Source organism: Aedes aegypti, chromosome 3 (assembly GCF_002204515.2).
Source record: "Aedes aegypti strain LVP_AGWG chromosome 3, AaegL5.0 Primary Assembly, whole genome shotgun sequence".
Lineage (NCBI taxonomy): Eukaryota > Metazoa > Arthropoda > Insecta > Diptera > Culicidae > Aedes > Aedes aegypti.
The window spans coordinates 44,918,695-44,938,863 of NC_035109.1; the positions used below are offsets into that span (position 1 = coordinate 44,918,695).

Sequence of the window (20,169 nt, forward strand, 5' to 3'; positions counted from 1 at the left end):
GAAGCAGTTGTTCCACCCTTTGCAGATGCTAGTGTCTAGAGAGCTCTGTAGGGGAAGACGGGGTAAGACCGCCCGCCTAAGCAATTTAATTCATATGTCAAAATCAAGAAACAAAAAATCATTTTTCTGCGCAGCATGTCGTTTTTTGAAGCCTTGGGTATGATCAAAAAATATCACAGGGGTTGTATTTGCAAAAAAATATTTATTTCTTGAAGCTTGAAAAAGTGATGTCTTATAACGATTTTTTTTAGCGACGGGGTAAAACCGCCCACCCACGGGGTAAAAGCGACCACCACGATTTTCGTACACAATTTTACGATAAAACATATCAGTTCCCTGTGATTCTAAAAAGAATAATGTTTTATGAATTCTACATTGATTAACGTAGATATTGAATCATTTTTAGGGTTTAATAATTCAAAAAATTTTTGATACATACTTATCATCCCCTTAAGACACCCTTATTGTGGAAAAATATGCGCATTTGGCTTGTATGTTTTATCAAAGTTGATTTCATTTTACTTGAATAGTAATGTACAACTTAGTTACAACTTTAAAAATGGTTATTTGGTATAAATTAGGGGTGGCACTCTTATCCCACTAACAGTGGTCGGTTTTACCCCACTAGCGCAGTTTTCAGAACTATGGCCTTATTTCAAAGCTAAAATATTTACAATTAATTTTTCACTTCACTAATGCATATTTAACATTGCTGTTCAAGCATGGATGGGAAATTTGTAATGTTTTTACAAAAAAATCCCTTCCGAAATTCTTAAATGAGTATCTGTCAAATTAAGATCAAATTCAATATCGACGAGCAGAAACTTTGTTTTCGATATTTGTTATGGAAAATTCCATTAAAATATCACCCCAAATGCCTCGGAATGACAAAAATCTTGTGTTTATGCAAAGTGCTTGATGAACTTTTAAGAAAACCGCCGTTTTCATGCCAAACTGGAGGTGGTCCGTCTTACCCCGGCGGGCGCTCTTACCCCGTGTTCCCCTACTTAGCCTAGGCTGTTGCTTACAATCTGTTTCTTAATGAAATAAACTGACCTTCATACCTGGTCATCTAGGATGCAATGCAACCTAGTTTGTTTTAGTTTAGAGTAAGCGTTTTTTGATCAAAGGAAAGTGAAAAGGTGGAAACCAAGAACAACTTATTGTCACGAGAAAACACACAATCGATTTGATACAAACCGAATCACAAATCTGTAGCACGATGTTGATGCTTACCAGAAATCTGCAAAGAGAAAGAGAAAAAAGAAAAACACATCAGCATGGTGGGTATCGAAGAATAGGTCACCGGGCATTGCGACACTCAACCGAAAGCTCCGTTCCGGCGAAATTCAATTAACATGCCAAACATCGGACGCTATGAAAATCGATTAACATAAATTAGAATCCCGCTCCCCGTCCCCGGCCGGGAGCAAAATTAGCTCACAGTCGCAATCATTTAATCCACGTGTTTCTCTCTGTTCTTCGCGGCCCGGTGATGATGACTCCGATTTTCGGTCGATTGCACGTGTCAACAAAGAACGCTCGGTGAAATACAGTCAACTCTCCCAGACTCGATAATTCGTGTCTCGAAGGCGAGTTAGAGAATTATGGTACTGGTTTTCATGGCTACTTCGATGGTCCCTTGGACACAGTTACACTAAATTTTGTGGTCTATAACTCGTTGATCCCTTCAATATCGAGTTATGGAGTGTTGACTGTAATACACGCATTTGCTCACCGAATTGCTCAATTTTATCGCCACCGCTCCTCAACCTCCTTTCTCTTCACTCTTCACAACGCCCGGATCGTTGTACTCGTTTCTGTGCACCCACTAGATCACAATAATTCACCACTCTATCAGTACTGTTCACCGCGCCTGCTATGAGTAATGCAGATTCTGCAGGTTGCAGAGCTACTTTGTTCAATGTGACCTAAACTAAACTGCTGGCGCAAATGACTGGACAATGTCGACCGCGACGAAGCACACATTAGTTCGAACCTGACACTGACTGACGGAAGGGCACATGGTCTTGACTCGACACACTCGGCTCTGTACGAGACGACTGACGAATCGTCGCTCCGCACATTCTACAAAACGCCCCAATCGCACGACGATGATGATGATGGTGGAAAATAAAAACAAATCACACACATCGCGGCTGAGTGTGCCGCCATGGATCTCCAACACAATGACAACGCGAGCGGCGAAAAACCATGTTCACACATGCATAAATCAAAACCGGACGAGTCACATGGCTTGCCATGCCACTTCGGACTCGACCGGCTGCTAGAGGCCTTCTCCTCTGTACCCCCCACAATTCGTTGGTTTTCTGTGATCAACAACATCCAAAGCATAGCACCCGAATCGCAGACAAACGAAACTGTAGAGCCAAGAAGACACGCGAAAGCGCGTGTCCTCTCTCGACGCGGTTTTCGGAGTAGGCGACGTACGACTCTCATCTGTTCCGAGAAGTACTAGACCAGGCCTGCCCAAACGTTTTGAAGCCACGGACCAAGTCTATGGAATAATATTTTGCTTTGGGTTAAAACCAGGGTGTCGATTCAATTTTGAAAATAAAATTTCTAGACTTTCCCAGATCTTCCAGTCGTTATCCAAAAAAATTCTAAACCATTTAATTGTTTGATTTGAACCGAGATAAGTACGATTCATACGAGAAGATTAATATCTAGCATTTTGTATGTTTTATGTTATCATAAGAGAACAATAGGACGTATCAATAAATTGAGCAAAAGTTTTTACTTTACTCGAATCCACTTGTCAAATAATTTTCTTGTACTTTTGCTCAAGCTGATATGACACAATTGAGCACTTCAGCATTTACTTTTCAAACATGAAAACTCGTACGAATAAACCAGTAAAAGAAGAGTGGATGTTCAGTAAATCATGAGTAAACTATTGACCATACTCAGATGAAAACTTCGAGCGCGAAACTTACATGTGAAATTTAAAAAAAATATATGTACCGTCGTTTGAGTGACATTGGTCCAAAAATGTGTAAGTTTGATTTTTCAACAATTTTCGCAGTTTGACTTGAAATGTTCTGTCAAATATGAGAATACGTTCATGGGTAATGTATTTGCAAATGTTGAACAATTAATTAAAATTCGTTTGTTTCCCTACTAGAAACGTAAGAAAGTTAGCTCAATCTCACCCCTTCGAAGGAATGACATTGGATCAAAAAAAAAAAAAAAAACTAGAATTGATACAAATCTCGCATAACTTATGATCTCGCCCTAAAAGCCATTGATAACCAAGTGTGTAGCTTGTTGCTACTGGGTAAACAAATGGATTTACACGTTATTGAACAATGCTACGATGAAGATAATATCTTCTTCTATCTCCCAGTGGTGATAGGTTTTATTTTGGTCTATTCATTAGCTTGAAAACGAAGAGCAGCACACTCGGCTGCCAATGGGTTTTAGGGCAAGATCATAAATTTTACGTCTACCGGGTACCCCCGTTGGTCTGACCACGTTTAATTTGAACACTTTTTAATCTGTAGCCCGCTAATTTGCACATCGTTCAGATTAAAAATGGTTCAAACTAAATGACGCTCATGGAACGGAGTAAAGTGAAGTGGAACGCTGTGGAACGGAACGCAGAATCAAAACAAAACAGTGAAAGAGGTAACCAGAAACACGTTTCTAGGTTGACTAGATGTTCAAATTAAAAATGAATCCCGATGGTTTGCATGAGATACCGTTCAAATTAGCGGGGGTGGACGGTACCGCTTTTTTAAGAGCTTTCCAATAACAATTGATATACCGGACATGGGTGTGAGATTTTAAAATAGTGTTCATCCACCTAAATGTGAAATTTTCTTTGAAGGGCCGATTTCTTCACCTTCATTTGAGCTGTAAACCACGTTTACCCATTTAGTTAAACTAGGTTTAAGACTTAGGCCATGGTGAAGAAATCGCTTAACCCTCTAATACCCAACCCCGCCTTTAGACGGGGTACACTTTGGAATTTTGTGTATTTTTTCGTAGCTCGGAAATCAAAATGATTTTATTTTTGGCTTATACCTTGACTCATAACACGCATATAAGAAAAGTTTTTTATGACTTTTGAAACTTTTTTGTATTTTTAGAAATTGTTTGAAAAATTGCATTCTTATATAACCTACAAATGCCTGGGCTTCATTTAACGTGTAATATAAAAAAATCGTGCCTTTTATATTTTTCTACGATTAACCTATCACAAACGAAGAGCCTGGTGGTATTGAAATCATTTCAAACCTGTTTTTCCGTTAGTTACACGGAAAATAAAATACGCTCCGAATAAAAATTAAAAATTTAATATTTTTCAAAATACCGTAACAATTAAAATTTTTATTATTGCCAAAAATCAACAACTAGAAAAGGCTTCAAGAAAAAATGAAAAAAGCTAGGGATGTTCAAAAATAAAAATTATAAAAATCAAAAACCAAAATTTAAAAATTTGCGAATAAAAATAAATAAATGCCCAAAACGTGATTAGAACGATTTTAGATAACGAAAAATAATACTTAAATCGAAAATAAAAATTTGGGTATTAGAGGGTTAAAAAGTGATAATTTAAAAAGGCAATATTATCAAGCGTTTTTCAATTATTTATCTATATACATAAAAATGGAATGGTATTTGTATGTCACGAAATGGTTTAAGAACGAATCTATTTTTTATGGTACAGTGGGATTCCGTTTTTGGCAACAAAATCGAAATTTTCAGTTGCCAAAAACGGAACCGTGCCAAAATCGGAATCCATTTTTGCCAATTTCAAGAATATTATTTGGACGTTATTATATCATCATTATGGATCCAAATGATGGTCAGACTTCCAAATGGTCCATTTCGAAGTGGATTTCTGTAGGAGAGGGCTATACTATAAATTTATAGACCTGTCATGTTAATTGCGACAGATAAAAAATTCACACACTTTTATTGCTGAAGCATCTTCAATGATGTTCTATAAGCTTTATGCATACTATTTGTATACATAGGCCATGTAAAAACAATCATCGCATAAGTGACCTTTATTCTAGAATTGGACAAGTCCATAAAATAGTGAAAAAATACCGAAATACAATACCTTCATTAACAAACGTATTTACAAAAAAGTTCTAGGTGTTACAAAACATAATGATTTTTCTAATTCGATGAGCATATCTTAACTCAACAGTTTAAGTCCAAGCGTCAAATTTTACAATGAAGGGGTTGGTGATCTAATGGCTATCGCTTATTTCAAGGACTTTGCTCAGAACATTAAGATTCCGTTTTCAAAAAACCTTTAATGCCCGATAGGAATACCCAGATTTCACTCAGTATTTTCAAGATTTCGTTGAAAATTCCTAAAAGAACATAGGATCCCGTAAGGATTCTCCAGAATACAGTTACAAAACTCCTAGACCTAGCTGGTGATCCTTGATAGCATTAGGAACATTTTAATCCATGTGGCCCGCATGCTTAATTAAAATCTTAATATGGCACGCATTACATTCTATCCTGAGCAATATTGGATTGTATCTTTAAATGTCTATCATTATACAGAGTCTCTATCGTATTCATTGCACGCTTTAATTCCCTTATTGAAAATAAAGTGTAGTTTCGACAGTGTTTGCAAACAGCGTATAGCAGCTGGTGGGTATTGTCAAATTAATTCTATAAAAGCTGGTGGTATTGTCAAATTAATTCTATAAAAGCTGAGAGACCCGACTTTTTGCTTGGTTTGCATCTATTGTTATGGATGCTTTTACATACGCTATACATGTAATTCCACCATAAAAAAAACAGTGAGCTGAAAAGGCGAGACGATGATAGAAACTCATAGACTTTTTGTTGCTCTTGTGTTGATGCTTGTGCTTTGTTCAAAAGAGATTTTCCAAATTCGAAGAAGATGGTGTATCACCTACCGGCATACTCAAGTGGGCTGGTCATATAGCGGGAATGCCTGAGAAAAGATATTGGAACACTAGTTGAGATACTCATAGAGATTAATTAATTTATGAAACGTTGCAAACACACGATCTTTTAGAAGTAAATAGGCGCGTACGGTTATACCAGCAGTTGGTGCAATTTGGAGGAATATCAACAAAAATTGAGCTCTGAAATGCGATAAGCGTGAAGTTGACTTGCTTTTCAAATGACTAACACAAAATACACACAGATATTTGCAAAAGTTTATAAATTTTAATGGTTTTCAAAAATGTTGCCAAAAACGGATCCATTTTGTTGCCAAAATCAGGGGGTGCTAAAAATGGAGCATGCCAAAAACGGAATCCCACTGTAGCTGCAAATAACTTAACTGAAGAAATACAACATGATTTTTTTAAAATAATATTCCCAATATTTTCTGAGATCTTTCAGATTATGCTTTGGCCTAATGTCACCCCCTAATATCGAACTACCACGAATTACATAAATTTTATATATAAACGACATTTTTGGCAATCTCCCAAATACCAGAGTATCCAAATTTTTTTTAAGAGATGCAACATTATAAGCATTGGCGTAGACAAAGGGGGCACGGGGGGCACGGGGGGCACGTGCCCCCCCCCCCCCCCCCAAATTACAAACCAAAAAATCGTTCATACTCAGTTTTGATCACTTCACTGCATACAAATTACACTAGAGGCGATTCAAATATGACGTCCATCGTTTTTCGAGATTTCTTGATCCCCCTCCCCCCTCTATCAAGCTCCTCAATGTTTACCTATAAACATAACTCTTTAATGTCACAACGGATTCTTTCATAAACTTTAACTATAACTCTTACAAACATTCATCCATTAACTGATTCAAAGATTTCTCTAAGTGTTCCACTAATCACACCTCCATAGGTTTCATTATCAATGGTTAATTAACTTGCTTCATCCATTTCGTATTGAATTCTTTACTCTACTATCTAGAGCGTTTTCTGAATGGTTATTGCACCTTTTTGATGATTGATCACCCATTTTGTTCAGAAATCGTAATCAATGTATATCATGATTAATAACTAATATATTGCGATTGTACCCCGTTTGGCATAAAGTCGTTTGGCATAATGGTTGTTTGGCATAATGGCCGTTTGGCATAATTTTCATTTGGCATAATGGTCGTTTGGCATAATGATTGACTTAGAATGAATATCGGCATTTTTTAAGCTTTTACCGAGAGCAACACCACCGTGCCCATAGCAAAAAATTTTAATTGGTTTGCAATAATCATGCTGTTTGATCAGAGATTTTCCAAGCTATGAATGTCAAAAATTGTTGTGACATTAGAGAGCATAACTAAATAAAACTCGTAACGGGTCTGGTGGAAGATCTATACCGAATGATATTTTTTTCTACATCTCAGAACATAGAATATCTCTAGAACATAGAATAGCTTGTTGGGATCTACATATTTGAAAATATTAAATTTTCAAAGGAAGTTCGCAGTAGAATATTTCGCTCATGGAATATTTCGCTGCAGATCAAGCTTTGTCCCAGTTTTGACGTGAACACTTGATGAAAATTACTTGATAAAAGAAGGGAAAATTTGTTTGCAAAATATTTAAAGCTCTAATCCAAAGACCTATTATTACAGCATTATGCAAGAATAGCCTATAAACGAGAGCAGATAATTTTTCGTTTTAAATGTTTGTGTGGCAAAACTTTTGAACGATTCAATATAAATTTTAATTTTGAAAGTGTACGTCAAAAACACCGTCTATTACCCAAAAAAGGGAAAAGAGATCATGTATTCGCAATCAAAAAAAATATGTTGAGTAATAATCATTCTTACAGCACGTCTTGCAAGAATTCATAATACAGCAAAGTATAAAAATAGGTTAACATTTAGCTTTACTAAATAATAAAAATTTTAAACAGTATAAATATAAAGAACAGTCTATTTTCAAAAGAAGGCAACATTAATGATTACATATAGAAGAAGACGCCAAAAATTATCGCGGCATAATACAACGAAAAGACATCAAAAGTTGCGTTCAGAATCATCGGTTCCCCGAATGGCAGTTCCCCGAATGACCAGTTTCCTCGAAAAGTGGTGCAATTCAAATAGAAACTATAATAGTCTTTAGTGGCTGGATAGTGAGCGAGAAAGAACGATAAGCAATCAAAAGAAGAAGGTATTCTGTCATTCTTGGCTATGCACATGTTGGCAAAAATGCTGAGGACGCCAATTAAATAAAGAAGGGTGCATATTAGATGGTTAGTTCGTTCACCACCCTGAAATGTATAAAATTACGACAATTATGAGTGCCAAAAACTTTTCGGAGCATACCCAAGTAACCATGGTGCTCAAACTGCAATTTATGCGGATAAACATACGGTGGATATAAAGCTAGCATTACTGGGGACTAAAGATTGAAATAAATTGATATAAATTTTAACTTCAATACAGCTTTAGTAGGACCCTTCCCCAATTCAATTCAGATTAACTGTAGTTATCCAGTTACGCTAGCTTTATACATATGTAACGTATGCATAAATTGCAGCTTCATCATCAGAATCTCTTTATGATTGAACATTGCTTAGGGTGTACAGCATAATCATACCTGCCACAAGATATGCGAATGCAATTGAAACAACGGCAAAAAATAACTGTGAATGTGCTCCTCAACAATAAGCTGAGAATCAGTACTTTACCACAGTAGGGACGCCAAAAATTCCTTTTAAATCCTGACATGGAATCGATATGAATACTGCATACCATTTTATCAGACTCCCATTCAGAATTATGTGAAAACTATGCCCAGAATTTTGTGCAAATTACGTTCCGGATTCAGGTTACCACTAGCTAGGATTGTCACAGAATTCTGCTTGTGATTCTCTCTGACAGATCATGTCTTACATTCTGTGAGAATGTTACTTAAGTTTCAAATCATGTCCAGTATTCTGTGACAATTCCAGCCAATTTTTTGAGTAAATCCCGCCAGAATCTGAATACCAAAGAAACTAACTTCTTCCTCAAAAAACTCTAATAGACCTTTGTTTTAATTTTTCATTAAAATTCAATAAAAAATAAAGACACATCAACCCATAAGACACAATTGCTCTCAAAACTATGACCATGATTTGAAGGTGAATATGAAAATCACGCAGTCTAAGAATATCTACATCTTCTGATATCTAACAAATTATTTTTTTCAACAATCAAGTGTTATTTTTGAAGGTGCAAAGTTTATCACCAGAGTACACGAAGGACAAATGTTTTTGTCTGACTTCAGGAGAACTAAACCTTCCTACTTTTCTGCGTCAGTATATTATTTAGGTTAATGATAAAAATATGACACAAACTGTTCTATATAGCGAAGTTATATAAGAATGAACTACAGTCATCAGAACTTACATACACTTATAAAAACAATGAAAATAACGCTTGTGAAAACTTTCTCATTTTTTATGGGCCGTACTGTAAACCTTTCCAGGATTGTGTAAGACTCATTATCACGATTCTATAAAAAAACAGTTCTTGATTTAGTGAGATCGGTTTTGGTCAATTTGACCTATTTGCAATAACTTTTGCTCAAGCTCGACAGAATTACAGTTTTGTCTGGTTAAACATAAAAATCGGTCTCAAATCCGTGATCAGCTGCCAAGAACTTAAGAACAAGCAAGCTATAGAATTTGCATTTTTTTTTTCAATTTTCTATAGAAAAGAGCTAAGGCTTTTTTAACCGATTTGAATGAAATTGTTTCAGTTCCTCAGACATAACTTGAATCTCAACATATATTTTTGTTTGACTGATTTTTCCTATCTCGAGATCAAAAGCAATAACGGTTTGACCAAAGTATTTTTTTGCAAATTTTAAAAATCCACATAATTGAAAAAAAAAGAAGAAAAACCTTCAGCAGAGCTGTACACTAGACGAGATGAACAAATGTGTCAGAATCAGGTTTTGTGTAAGACGCAAAATTTAGTAAATCGCGTGAAATGTCTCGAATTTGATGAATCCGAAAAATTGATATGACAATCGTAGAAAACACCAGGGTTTTGCATAAGAAGCCGTTTTTTTTTAATTGAGTGTCGAGGTTCCACCAATAATTTTCATATCGTGTAGCCGTAACTTTTGAATTGCTAGTCTGTCTAGTAATGGTTTTATAATTTCTATTTGTGAGAAACAAAAAATAGGATTGATCAAAATCCACTAAATTTAAACAGAAAATGCATTTTTTTTTGGAAAATTTTGCCAACAGTATTGCAATTTTAGGGAAAATTTTCCGTTTTACGGTGCAACGAAAAGCTACCGCAGCTGTCACATCACTGATTTGCACTGGTGAATCATCAGTAGGCTTCAATGATACCTTGGATACCGTCTTGATGATCGTTGTTTGTTGTTATTTTTCATAGCGTTTTTTCATAGTAGCATACTATGATTGAATTGTTTGCTTCAATGATGGAATGATTTCGAAGCCTGCGGTAGAACTTTGACAGCTGCGGTAGAACTCTGCGGCTACCGCAAACCGGAAAATTTTCTTAACAACCGTAATATAAGACCTCTACAAAGGCGCAAAATCATCGTTTTATCGCCTTAATAACCCGCGAAATTTCAAGGACTTTGTCGTGAATTACTATTGATCCTAGTTATTGCTGACTTTGTATTTTTAAATCCAAGTAATGTCTTACATGCTGGGAAATTTTAATTGAAGCCGGCTCATAAATAATCAGTTATTTATGAGCCGGCTTCAATTAAAATTTCCCAGCATGTAAGACATTACTAGTTCACGGTGTATGTTTTACAGTCAGCATTTTCTGAAAGTTTCTGAGCGTGTAAAACGAATCATAAAAGAACAAATGTTCTAGTAATCCGAAACCATAACTGTTTTCTCTTTCTCAAACATAAATCGATCACCTCAAGCCATTTATTTTTCACAAAACAATCCTAACGGTTTAGGGCCCAGTCAAACGTAGCGGTGAACGCGCAGCTATTGAGAACGACCATACTGAAGGTCGTGGTTTCGAATCCCGCATGTAGAGGATCTTATCTTAAATGAAATTTTCTCGACTTCCTAGGGCATAGAGCATATTTTACCTGCCACACGACACATGCAAAAATGGTTAACCGGAAAAGAAAAACTCTCAGTTAATAAATGTGTAAGTGCTCATTAGAACACTGAGCTGAGAAGCAGGATCTGTCTCAGTTGAGACGATACGCCACGAAGAAGAAACATCTTAACGGTTATTAAAACTCCAAGAACACCCTACAAGCTATATATGAGAAGAGTCTCCTACAAACTCTTTGCGGGCCGCATAAAATGAAGACGCGGGCCGTACGCCGTACGTTGGGGCATCCCTGTGCTGGACGAATATTTCGAACACTTCTGTGAAGAGCTTCCAAGCGAACTTTGAATGTCGAGTAATCATTCGAAGAACTGGAATAAGATTTGTCATATTCGACCGATTCTCATACAAAATTTCTTGTATACCTAATCCAAAGGACTATAATACTTCTATCCAGTACAAAAAATACTACCGTTGAAGCGCATGCGTTTACTCTCCGATATTGCTCGCCGATAACGTCGCGCGTCATTCCCTACCAGCTACAGTCAGTGGGTTTGTAGGCCCCTCTCTAGTGGGTATCTATAGAGATAGAGCGTCGAGTCGACGACGCTCAAAAGCATGTGTTGAAATTTTGTTGTTATTTTGGTAATGCCCAGAGACTTGGAGAAGGACGACCGGCCGAAGCAATGCCGGTGCTGGTTACAGAGGAGCCCGCCGTTCATCGGCGCACATTTATGGCAGCCGCCGAAGAGAAGGTGTTTGTATTTTGACACGCGAAAGCAATTCCAGGCTTTGGTTATGTTGGTGCCGCTGGCGTGATTGAGTTGTGCAGACAACAGGGTTTATTTGGGGGATTGTCGAAAAATTGGCGAACTTTTTTTCATGGTTCGGTCGATTCATAGAATATGACATTATTTAAGCTACAATAATAACAGTTTTGATAACATGAAACTCACTTACTAGAGATTCTTAGAGTTTTAGTTATTTTCGCCAATCAAACTTATTTAAAAGCGAAATTCTTTTGCTCCGTGCGCAATTATGCACAGAATTACTCTACAGAAGATTGAAACCTATTTCAATATCAGCGAAACTTTTACAAATTGATTTTCACTCCGTTATCTTTCCAAGAAAAAATATAGATAGACAAAACACCGTTTTTGTCTAATAAGCGGTTGCTTTTTATTATAAGACAATTTGGCTTGGTATGTTTTCCAACGTAAAATTACGGAACAAATCGTGCTGTCTCGTTAGCGTAGATGAAAGATCATTGGAAGATTTGTTTGAAATTGATATCATTTATATTCACGGCAGTTTACTTAATGTAGATATATTCTTAGTATAAAACATAACCAATCCACAAACTTTTGTAACTTATTCGTGTTGAAAATTGAGCAAGTTAAACATGGAAACAGAAATCAATTCCTGCATGTCCTACTTCTTCTTCTTTCACAGAGTTTGTTTCTCAGCTTATTGTTCTATGAGCACTTCCATAGTTATTAAGCAAGAGCGTTCTTTGCAATTGTACTATTTTGCTTTCTTGTACCGTGTGTAGTGTGCTTTGTCTGTGACTTTTTGTAATAAGGACGATACTTCTGTGGCTAAAAACTGATTCGGCCTTCGAATAGTTAAGCCCAGCCACCTGCTTTCATAGGTATACACCCTGGGCATCAGTAAGCTTATGGAAGCAGCTTCCAACAGATTTGAACGCCCTTCAAAAGCCGCCGGAATCTGAATCCGGTTAAGTTGACTGTGATTCACCCGGGTCGTAAAGAATACCGAAACTCATATCGGCCACTACCACATCCCATATCCTGTGCACACACACAGACACACTACGACAACCGATTGGCCGCGTTGGAACCATAAATTTCCCTATCGTCAAACGTGCGTGTGATATCAATATTCGCCGCCATCCGTCCCACAGTCAGTCCCTCATTCCGGATGCCCCCTCAGACATGCACCAAAATAACGCAGCACCAGCAAGCAAGATAAAAACAACTTTTCGCGCTGCTTGTGAGGACACGGAATGAGAGGACCATGGGAAGGTGGTGGTGTCCTGGGCCGGGTGTTGCCGGCTCTCACCTCGTCAGCCAGGCCGAGACATGGGTTTGTTTGTATACAACACGCGACGATCCGTTCCGTTGCAGCACCAGAGAATACTCGTTTTGCAACGGTGCGCATGTCCATGACGAAGCTGCGCCACTGACGATGCTCAGTGCTACCAAATTTGGGCAAATGCAGATGGGGATGGGGCAGAGAGGGTGGCCAGCCGAAAAGGGCACTCTTTACACCCAGCCCAGCTGTCCCGTAAACCGGGTTTCGTCTGGTTCAAAGAGATGATGGTAATGATCATGGGGGTAGACAGGATTTCCATCAGGAGGGGGCAAGCAACCTTAAAAGTTCTTCCACGAAACTGAATAGTACTTCGAAACCTTGATATTGAATGCTTCATAGATAATTGATTAGTTGTTTGCTAATTATTCAAGCCTATCGTTGGTAAGGCTCAGCGTTATCTAAAGTTATATTTTTGTTAGAAGTTTGGAATACTGTCATGAGGCTAATGCTCATTAAACCAACTTTTTCCGTGATTATTTGTTTATCTTCAAATAGTTGTTATTCGGCACAAGATATTTTATATTTTATAATCATCAAAAACTTTGCCAATTCGCTTGAGCCATATTAGAGTTTTAAAGTTTTATTCATTCTTTTTTTGGAAACCTTACAAATGAGGAGGTTAAAAGCAAAGGGCTTTAAGTGACAAAAACCTAATTTTGAGAAAATCGACTTTGGAGGTTCTTCAGCAATATTTTATTCCATGCAAATTGTATGTAAGCCAAAAACTACTTTTTATGTTGAACGAAAAAGATTGCCAAAGGTACCGTAGAAAAGCTTGGGAACCTGGATTTTAATATACGTAACAAAAACCGACCAAAATGTCACCTGCACTTCTTTGCGTTTGGGACCCTCAATTTGTGGTTTCTTAGCGACGATAGAATCAATTTGCATTGCGTTTTCAAAGTACCGTTTTGACTCATATTCCGAACACTTAAGGCCAACAGTGACTACAAATGCATTTGAATGATACAAATTAGCTGATATTTGTGAACATTTTAATTGCTTCGCAAAGTCTAACTGTTAGCTGTTGGGTGCAGAGTTGCACAATATCAGTCATATCAACTGATGGCTGATGGTCTAAAACAGTGGTCCTCAGCCATGCTGTCTATGCGGGCCACTTCGGTACTTTCAGAACATGGAGCGGGCCGCAAGACATGGAAGACTCTATTTTGACGGATTTGAAATATAATAAAAAAAAACCTTCAACATCTTTGAGTCTTTTATGATTTTCCACCTGCATATAACTTTTTTATAATCAGAATGTTTCATGGTTTGTAATAAAAAATCCGATTCTTATTTAAGACATCGAATACATGAATTTAACAGAAAGAATGACGATTCCTCTTCAATGCTAAAATATCCCTCATATCTGTCTTCTAAGCCGGTTCAATCCACACAAGTTTTGTGAATTTTAATAGTAGTTTACGGAACAAGTTGCAGAATGATGATTTTTACAGCACGAGTCGTAAATTTATTCTACGAGGCTTGCCGAGTAGGATAATTACGACGAGTGCTGTAAAAATAGAGTTCTGCAACGAGTTACGTACAACATTTTTTGCAATTTCGTAGAAGACCATTTGAGGGTATCAGAAATTATGTCGGAAAGCATACACCATCATTTTACAATTTCTAAAAAAATGTTGTGTAATGATTCATTGCGCAACTCAGAACAGTTGCGTAATGAGAAAGCGTTGCGTAATGAATCATTACAGCACTGGTTACAGTTGCGTAATGACTATTCCCGCACTGCATACTTCAGTGCAGGAAAGTAGGCCGTTTCATGACAGATTGGCGTGATGATAAACAGCCTATTACGATGAGAAATTGCAAAAAAGGTATTTGTGTGATCATTTCATCTTAGAAATGGGAAGGAAGCTTTCCCAGCTTCTGGAAGAAGACTTTTCCAGCTTCTGGAAGGAAGCTTTTCAAGATTCTGGATAAAGTTTTACTAGCTTCTGGAAGGGAGTTTTCCCAGCTTTTGAAAGGAAGTTTCTGGATGGCAGCTTTTACAGATTTTGGGAGACAGCTTTTCCAGCTTCTGGAGGGAATTTTTTCCAGGTTCTGAAAAGAAGCTTTCCAGCTTTGGGAAGGAAGCTTGTCCAGCTTTTGGAAGGAAGCTTTTCCAGCTTCTGTAAAAAGCTTTTCCAGCTTCGGAAAGGAAGCTTTTCTAGCTTCTGGAAGCAAGATTTTCCAGTTTCGGCCAGTTTCGGGAAAAAAAATTTTTCCAGCTTCTGGAAGAAAGCTTTTTTAGTTTCTGTTAGGAAGTTTTTCCAGCCACTGTAGGAAGCTTTACCAACTTACTTTACATAAAAATTGCGCTCTCAAAGCTCTTAAAAGGTTTAGAACGCTTCAATGCTAATTGGCAAAAAAGCTATAGCTTTACTATAGCTGACCTATAGGTTTTCCCATAGTAAATCCGATACAAACTTTGAACGGCTGGCGCTAAAATGTAGTTTCTCCGATCGAGCTGAAACTTTGCACAGTTGTTATGGGACCTAAATGCAATCCAAAAAGTGGACTGGAGTGAGAATCTAAATGTTGTCCCACACTAGTGGGCAGTCGACGTAAAAATAGAAAAATAAAAAAGCGAAATGTTGTGATCGGGTAATTGTTTTTAGCACGGTTTGGTGAAATTTTAAGTTGTTTTCATCAGAAATCAACCAGAAAATGTTCTTAAATAAGAAAGTAGTGAAAGTAAAATGTGTTGAAGGTTCTACGTGTAGCGAAAGTGGTGAAATTCGGCGAAAAGTGTTCTTTGTTCGCGGGTGAATAAGTGTAAAAAATTGTAGAAAAGTTAAACGTTCATGTTGAAAATTAGCACGATTCATGAACTTTCACCAGTTACTAGTGTTAAAACTACGAAAATTGTAAAGTAATAATGTTCTAACGTATCGCTAGCAATTTGGAAGTGGATTTAGTGTAATTAAGTGAAATATTTTAAGAAAGAATGTGAACTTCCAGAAAATGTGTTTGTGTATGTGAGGGAGCCATCTTCACTGCCATGATAGGGATTCCTTTCTTATATGTCCTTAATACCATTGCTCACCTAGTTTTCGTAGCCTAACTTACTCAGTATTTTCTCAGCTTTCTGATAGTGAACTTAGAATTCAAAACCAGCGCTAATGGTTAAAAAACGGGTTTTCTAACAAAATTCAAGATGGCCGCCAAATTCAAAATGGCAACCAACAAGCTTTAAACTTCAAATGAGAGCTACAACCTTCCTCTATACGATGCCACTAAGTTTGCTTTGTGTTTCAAAGGAAATATGAGACATATCGCTTGAAGAAATACTTAAGATTCGTCAAAAAATTGGCATGGTGGCCTGGTTTCAGCGAAAATTGCTCAATAGTGAACCATGTTTTGGTCATCTTTATATTTTTCTCGGAAGTATATCGGTGTGTGTAACAAATTGTGAAAGTTTCATTAGGATTCAAACATGTTTTAATCTTCTAGAATGTTTTGAATATTCGTATGTAAAACGAGTTTATAAACTTCTCAGTCCATTTTTTTAATGCCTACTTTTTACAGATGGGACTGACTTGAGATTCACGGCAGTGTAGATGGCAAATAAAAATAAAAGTCTTCGTTTTGATTGGTTCAATGTTACTGACAATTATGTTTTTCTTATTATATCTTTATCGCAATCCATAAATAATAATATGTTGGCCGTCTTTCCATCAAAAAGGTGAAAAATGTCGTATAATATCGAGTTTTCAGTAAACAACTACCGTTTTGTCTCAAATTCCGAACAGACTCATATTCCGAACACTCGGTTGTTGTATGACGATTTGGTTGAAATGTTTCATTGAAATATGTCAACAAATTACAAGGAAATGGCAGTCAATTGCAATTCAATTTTAACGTCTCCAATATATTTTATATCGCGGGAGTAGCCACGATTCTCTAGTTTGAGACTAGTAGAACAAGCTCAGATAAATTTGTTTCCGAAATTATTATTTTGAATACGATTTATTCGTGCTTTTCGGAATTTGAATCAAGGTGTTCGGAATATGAGACAGAATGAACACAGTGTTCGCCATTTGAATCAAAATGTTGTTCCATGTTCAAATGTTGTTGTTGGAATGATGGCAACTATTTGTTGGTCACCGAAAAACTTTAAAAGCTTGGATAATTACCACGTGATCACTCATTCTGCAGATAATCACTGCAGAATGAGTGATCACGTGGTAATTATCAGAGGGCGGTGTCACTTCACTGCTGTTGGTTGTCAAATCAGAATGATATTGATAGCTTGAGAGTGATATTGATAGTTTTAGACCAGTGGTCACCAAACTGCGACCCGCAGGCCGCTTGCGGCCCTTTCCACGATTTTGTACAGCCCGCGAGACTTCGTTGGATACAGTGAATCAAATTGTCATCAAAGGAGACGAAAAACAAACAACAAAGCAAGTCGCTCACAACCCGTTTATCCATACTTTTGCGGATTGGGATACAATCAAAAGCAAAATTGTCATGACAATCACAGGGCACAACATTGTTGCAACTTTTTCAACTCGCGATTAAGCAGTTATTTTAAACACAAAACCAAATTTGTTTTATGCATGCTGTTCGATAGTGTGCCAATGTTTACCAACACAGAGAAAGTTCTCGAAAATTGCAATGCGAAGCCCAGAAAAAGATCTTTGTCATATTCTGTTCAGGTGGTGATAAACTGATGTTGCGGAATAAAATTGTTGCAACAAGAAAAGGACTTATTTATCAGGAGCACATAAATGTACTGACGAGCCTCCCACCAAACCGTCTCTCAGCTCATAGGAATCCTAGTGTGCTGCGCTGGACGGAGGCTCACGAAAATTCTAAAAGCGCGCGCTAGATGATGTGCTCTCGGGGAGACTCGTCTCATGTGCTGCTCGGCGCTACGGCTCGTTATCGGTATCCAAGTTGTGAAACAACTGCTTAGTAACGAAGAGCCTCTACAACTATTTTCGCCTCATTATGCAGGTGTCTAGATGGTCTATATGATATGGTCGTAAACTCGCGATCCAAGAGTTACAATTTCGATCCTCGATGAAAACTTTTGTATTCACTTCAATTATTGCGCTGACTTTTAAATAGCACATGTGACGGAGCGCATGAGACCGCAGTGAGACACATTTCAAGAAAAATGAGGCGCACCAAAAAAGGTCTCACAATGTACAGAGCGCCCTTGCGCTTGCATGCAATGAGGCTCCTGCACCTAAGGCTACAGCACGTGCACAGTAACTCTAGTTGGGTGACAATGTATTCACTGGTTGGATATAAATGAGTTGGGGCCCTTTATGATCTCATTAAAAATTCTCATTAAAAAAGGATTATATTTCTTAACTGCCGTTATACGCATAATTGCCCCATGTTACTTTTTGTGCATTTTGACTTTTTGTCATCAAACAATTTATTTTTACGTAAAGTTTTAGAAAACACTTACCAAACATTAACTTTGTTCGGAACCTCAATGAAAAGCAAGCCAAGTCAATTTGTCCCAATGTTGAATTTCCACGCATAACTATCCCACTACTGTATTTCTACGCATAACTGTCACACTATACAATTCGCTGCACTGATATCGAACGAAATATTCAGATGTCAGTTTTCAATTAGCTGGTGTTTATGAAAATCGTTTTTAACATCTTCTTACGTTGGCTCTACATCCCATGTTGAACACAATCTATTTTATGTGTTTGTATTATCGGGATGCATTCATCATTCATGCGAGCCTGGCGTCAAATATGATTAAAATTTTCAATATCAAAATATTTTTTCCCATCCGTTTTTCAATGAATTTCAGTTGAATTTTCAGGGTCAATCACAAAATTCTTCTAGTTTTTGGAACCATGGTCATCGCTTAGAAATTCACCGTAATTTTGGATTCATCGTGGGAGTACTGAAATAATCCCACTTGAAGAATCAGTAACCACTTTAATTTCGAGTCCATGGCTTGCGACAAATCAACTTTATGATTTAGCAAATCAAGTCTAAATAAAAACAGTTCGACCGCATTTGGATGACTTGGCCACATGCTTGGTTGTTCCGAATACTGGTTCACTGGTGGAAGTGGCGAATCTGAAACCTGGCTTGCGACATATCAATTTTTATTAGAGTGTCCATTTCCCGGCCATTTTGATCGTCCCGGGATTCGGGAAAAAAATTTTAGCTTATCCCGGGAAATCTCGGGATCCCGGGATTTCTCAAATTTTCGAAAAAAAACTTGTACTTTGGTTGAAATAAAAGTATAAATTCGACAATACAATGTTTTTTTAATGAAAGGAGAAAATAATGCGACTTTCTTAGATAACATGTTAATTATAACAAATCACATTTCATGTGTGACTCTCTTATTCTGATAAAGTAACTTAACAAAAATCAAAACTTAGCTTGACTAATTACGGGTAAGCTAAGGATTTTTAAAATTCTCTGTATCACTTATGAATGGAAATATGGTAAAAAATTAACTCATAATATCAAAGCAATTTGCTTAAAACATTTGAAAACTCATCAAAACTGTTCTAAAGAAACGATTCAAGATCATCAAGGGTATGTATTGTAGAAGATCATGAAAAAAGTTAATTACCCAAAATTATTATACTTTCAAATTTGTTTTCTCAGTCTAGAATTATAAAACCGGTCAATGTTGAAGAAAAAAGCATTGCAACTTTGCAACTCGACCATTACAAATATGTGTTTCTTACTAGGTAAATTGGTCTATTAATGAAAATAATTACTCGTTCATTCTCTTTTACATGATGCTTTCCTATTTTATCAAATAGGGCTTGATAGTTAGGAAAAATGTGATTGTTTTTCATTGACAGTTAGTGGTTTTCATCAAATTCTACGTACATTTCGGGAATCCCGGGATTCCCGGGATGTCAGAACTAAAATCCCGGGAAACGGGAAATCCCGAAATTTGTCAAATCCCGGGATTTTTTGTCCCGGGATGTCCCGGGATGGACACTCTAATTTTTATGAATTTGCAAATCAAATCTAAAGGTGGATGACTTGATCACATGTCGGATTGTTCAGAATTCCCGGTTCCCTGGAAGAAATGACCTCTAAACTGTCGGTTCTGAA

At 37.1% G+C, this 20,169-nt stretch overlaps 1 protein-coding gene across 4 annotated transcripts in view; it reads right to left on the bottom strand.

Moving 5' to 3' along the window:
• LOC5568147 (mucin-5AC) overlaps positions 1 to 20,169 on the bottom strand; it is a 188,699-nt gene that overhangs the window by 110,904 nt on the left and 57,626 nt on the right. For 2 of the 4 annotated variants that reach the window (XM_021848622.1, XM_021848624.1), the window contains exon 2: positions 1,237 to 1,243. The exons of 1 other annotated variant lie outside the window; for it this stretch is intronic. The gene's annotated coding sequence lies outside the window, so the exon portion shown is untranslated. Of the gene's footprint in view, positions 1 to 1,236; positions 1,244 to 1,738; positions 2,074 to 20,169 lie in introns of those variants that run through there. One more of the 4 variants, XM_021848621.1, reaches the window with a different exon arrangement.